The sequence below is a fragment of the Dromiciops gliroides genome, chromosome 1, assembly GCF_019393635.1.
Source record: "Dromiciops gliroides isolate mDroGli1 chromosome 1, mDroGli1.pri, whole genome shotgun sequence".
Lineage (NCBI taxonomy): Eukaryota > Metazoa > Chordata > Mammalia > Microbiotheria > Microbiotheriidae > Dromiciops > Dromiciops gliroides.
This window is the reverse complement of record NC_057861.1, coordinates 425,200,083-425,204,774: the sequence shown is the minus strand read 5'-3', so window position 1 is coordinate 425,204,774 and position 4,692 is coordinate 425,200,083. Positions and strand designations below refer to the sequence as shown.

The 4,692-nt window shown below is 39.7% G+C and overlaps 1 pseudogene; it reads left to right on the top strand.

The window, feature by feature from the left end:
* Positions 1 to 262: 262 nt before the first annotated feature.
* On the top strand, positions 263 to 1,553 carry LOC122736487 (annotated as a pseudogene).
* The last annotated feature ends 3,139 nt before the right edge of the window (positions 1,554 to 4,692 follow it).

Sequence of the window (4,692 nt, the reverse complement as noted above, 5' to 3'; positions counted from 1 at the left end):
ATGGTAAATCACCCCAGTATCTCTGCCAAGAAAACCCCAAATGGGGTCATGAAGAGTTGGACACAACTGAAACAACTCAACAATACCTTATCTACATTGTATTAATGAGTACCTTTCTACTATCCTTTTAGTAGATGATAGATAACAATCGTATTTCAATTTAATTGGTTTCCTTTGTAATATTAAGTGTTTTATTTTATGCATTTAAAAATTTTCTGGCACTTCCAGAGTCGAAGGAGACAATAGAGGAGCTGGGAGTGTGATGGGTCAAAGTCAGGGTAGTGGACATGCTCCTGGGGTCGGCAGAAAGGATGACAAGGACAAGAAAAAGAAGTATGAGCCTCCAGTTCCAACTAGGATTGGAAAAAAGAAGAAAACAAAGGGATCAGATTCTGCCAGCAAATGGCCACTTGTAACATCTCACACTTAATGCAGGCTAAAATTGTTGAAATTGGAGAGAATTAAAAATTATCTTCTCGTGGAAGAAGAGTTCATCAGAAATCACGAACGAATGAGACCAAAGGAAGTACAATCAAAGGTGGATGTTCTGAGAGCGACCCCAATGTCTGTTGGGACCTTGGAGATCATTGATGATAATCACACCATTGTGTCTACCTCGGCCGGGTCATGTCATCATTCTGTCATTTGTAGATAAGGATCTGCTAGAACCAGGATGTTCTGTCTTCCTCAACCATAAGGTTCATGCTGTGATAGGAGTTCTGATGGATGACACTGATCCCCTTGTTACAGTGATGAAAGTAAAGAAGGTCCCACAGGAGACATATGCTGATATTGGTGAATTGGATAACCAGATCCAAGAAATTAAATCTGTGGAGCTTCCCCTCACTCATCCTGAGAATTATGAGGAGAGGGGTATTAAACCACCTAAAGGAGTCATTCTCTATGGCCCACCTGGCATAGGTAAAACCTTGTTAGCCAAAGCTGTAGCAAACCAGACTTCAGAGACCTTCCTCAGAGTTGTTGGTTTTGAACTTATACAGAAGTACTTAGGAAATGGGCCCAAACTTGTTCGAGAATTGTTCCGAGTAGCTGAGGAACATGCTCCATCAATTGTCTTCATTGATGAAATTTATGCCATCGGGACCAAAAGGCATGATTGAAATTCAGGTTGGAGAAAGAGAAATTCAGCAACCAATGTTGGAATTGTTGAACCAGTTGGATGAATTTGACTCTAGAAGAGATGTGAAAGTGATTATGGCCACAAACCGAATAGAAACTTTGGATCCAGCACTAATCAGACCAAGACATATTGACCAGAAGATTGAGTTCCTTCTGCCAGATGAAAAGACCAAAAAGCGCATCTTTCAGATTCATACAAGCAGAATGACTTTGGTAGATGATGTAACTTTAAATGATTTGATGATGGCGAAAGATGACTTGTCTGGAGCAGATATCAAGGCAATGTGTACAGAAGCCAGCCTCGTGGCCCTAAGAGAACATAGAATGAAAGTAACAAATGAAGACTTCAAAAAATCTAAAGAAAATGTACTTTATAAAAACAGGAAGGCACCCCAGAGGGACTGTATCTCTAAATGAAACATGCTGCCTTTGTAAGAGTTGTTGGGAACTTTCCAGACCCCCTGAGATAATAACACTGGGAGAATTGAAGGGGCGTCAGTGTTCTAGTAGGCCTTTATGAGCAAGGATTTTTTATACATTACTCAGATTTGATGTGTGGGGTACCTGTTGAACTGTACTAGGCTTTTGTGCACTGTGCTACACTGTATTCCACAATAAAATATTATTTTTCAGAAGGACAAAAAATATTCCAAAAAATTGTCTCTAAGTTTTACCAGAAAAGCAAAAGTTTCATAACACAGAAAAAGTTAGGAACCCCTGCATGAGTATTTGCCAAATTGTCACATTCCATACTAGTAAATCCTTGTCTTATGACTGAGTAGAAAGTAGCTGCTTCAGATGAACTTTCTTTTAGAACTCTGAGTAGGCTTAACTCAACTATAATCCGTAAAAGAACAAGACATTGTACCAACTACTTCATGAGGTGTTTCTTGATCTACCCACCTAGAAATGTTTCCCCATTTTATGTATCCTCATAGCATTCTATATATGTGCTGAATTCTATTTCATATGATGACTGTTCCACATTGTTGTACATGGCATATACGTGTCATCTTTACTACTAGAGAAATAGCATAATGTAGTGGAAAGACTCTTGGATCTGTGGTCAAGAGAAATTTAGGTTAGAATTCTGGCTCTGATTTGCTAACTCTGTAGCTTTGTGTGGGTCACTTAACCTCTCTTGCCCTGTTTCCCCATCTGAAAAAAGGATGATAATAATACTCAGAGGGTTATGGTGAGAAAAGTTCTTTGTAAATCTCAGTTTGTTGTTGTTGCTGTTGTTATTGGGTCTTTTCAGTTTTGTCTGATACTTTGTGACCCCATTTGGGGTTTTCTTAACAAAGAAATTGGAGTGATTTGCCATTTTCTTCTCCAGTCATTTTGCAGATGAGAAAACTGAGGCAAACAATGTTAAGTGACTTGCCCAGGGTCACAAGAATTACATCATCCCCTTTGGATCAGCTCCTGATTGCATTAAGAGGGTGTCTTACTTCCAATGATAAAGATGTATAGAGATGCTCATATTCCTGAGTCATTCTTTGAGCATAAAATATGATTTTAACATGTACCATAAATACCTGTTCCATTTTGCAAATGCTGAGCTGGGAGTCATTGCAAAGTACCTAGAACTCTCTTCCAGACTTGTAGCAGTATTCAGTGTAGTGTCTGGAGCTGGACCCTTTCTGTTGATGGATCACCATAGAAGACAAAGGATAGATAATGTAGTGAGGTCTGAGGGAATTTAAAGACTCTTTTTTCCTCCCATGGTAAGGGTATCTTTCTAGAAATTCCAGTGAAAGATGCAAAAAAGGGTCTGTGGTATTTAATTAATCATATGCAAGACATGTAACCAACAGTCAGAGCTGCCATCTTGCAAATTCATCATCTGGTCTATAGGTGGTAGTGGTGGCAGCCAAGAGCCCAAGGACATGCATTTAAGTTACAATTGACAGACTTTGATAGATACAAATGACAGATGACAGATTTTTACCATCATTCTTGCTGTCACTCAGGCTTGAAATGTTATGTTTGTCTTTTACTTTACTTTCTCTTCTGACTCTCACATCCATTCACCAGGTCCTGTTGATTTATCATTTATAAAAGTTGCCCAGGCCCCATTGCATACCCAAAAACACATACATATGTACATACACACAGTGTTGTTTAGTCCTTTTCAGTCATGTCTGACTCTTCACAACCCCATTGGTGTTTGTTGTTGTTGTTGTTGTTGTTGTTATCGTTGTTGTGATGGAGTTTTTTGGCAAAAAATACTGGAATGGTTTGCCATTTGCTTCTCCAGCTCATTTTACAGATGAGAAAACTGAGGCAAACAGGGTTAAGTGACTTGTCCAGGGTCACACAACTAATAAGTTTCTGAGGCTGGGCACCATGAACTGAACCTGTGAAAGGGAAAGGAATTCCTTCCCCTGTTCTCCATCTCTTTTACTCTGGCGCCGAGAAATGGATCAGGGCAAGGGGGTGGGGTATTTCTGTTCCATGTTGATTGTCCTCAATTGCAGATGCTTCACTGGGCTCACTCAATGAGGAGCTTGAGTCATGATGATCTTGGAAGCAGGATTGCAGACAGGCTAGCACATCCAGTTAGCCTGGCCCAGAAACCTAGAGGAACCAGAGTGCCTGAGTGTTTTGGACTTGGACATTAAGACTGTGTTCTATAGAAGCTGAGTAAGCCATGAACTTAATCCCCTTCCCCTCCCCAGAGACTGAGGTATTCCAAAGAATGGGGGTTCTGATTCCTGTATGTTGGCAGAGTAAGTTTGTATATCTTCAATTATATCTTTTGAAATAATCATTCCTTTATAAAAGCTAATCTAACTGTTAGTGGTTAAGTAGAGTGGAGTGGAGTCTTCTCCACATGTGGGAACACCATCAGTAGTGTCCAGAGCTACTGGTAAAGATACAGTAAACACTTAAGGGTGCTGGAGAACCCTAGGGGGTGGGGTGAAATCTAACCTACCTGGACTTCCAGGCAGTGAGGGACACAATAGTCAGTGTTCCATAAATACATACACATAAAATATGTATATGCCATATTAATACATGCATATATATTTATATTGTATCCTCTATTAGAATATTCTTTGAGAGTAAGGACAGTTTCATTTTTGTGTTTGAAATTCCAGTAAGAGCTGAATAAATCCTTGCTGATTGACTGACTGATAGCCATTAAGAGCCTCAAATAAAATGATGTATATAAAGTACATCATTAACCTTAAAGTACTATGTAAATATCAGCCATTATTATTATAAGGCAGCACAGTGTAATGGATAGAGGGCTGGCCATGAAATCAAGAAGACTGAGTCAGGTCCTGCCTCTGTCGTGTACTGGCTATGTGACCCTGGGTAAGTGACTGATCCTCTCAGTACCCCAGGAAAATTTCTAAGTCAATAATGTTTTGGGGCAGTTTTTAGCTTATATGTGTGTGTATGTGTATGTGTTTGTAAGTATGTATATATATATAGGGCATTTCTTTATCAAAAGCTCCTGATATCCACCTCCTCCCCTTCTCTCCCCTTCTCCCCCGCTCCCTCTCCCATCTCCAGTAGTCCTTATATATATCTTGCCACAGA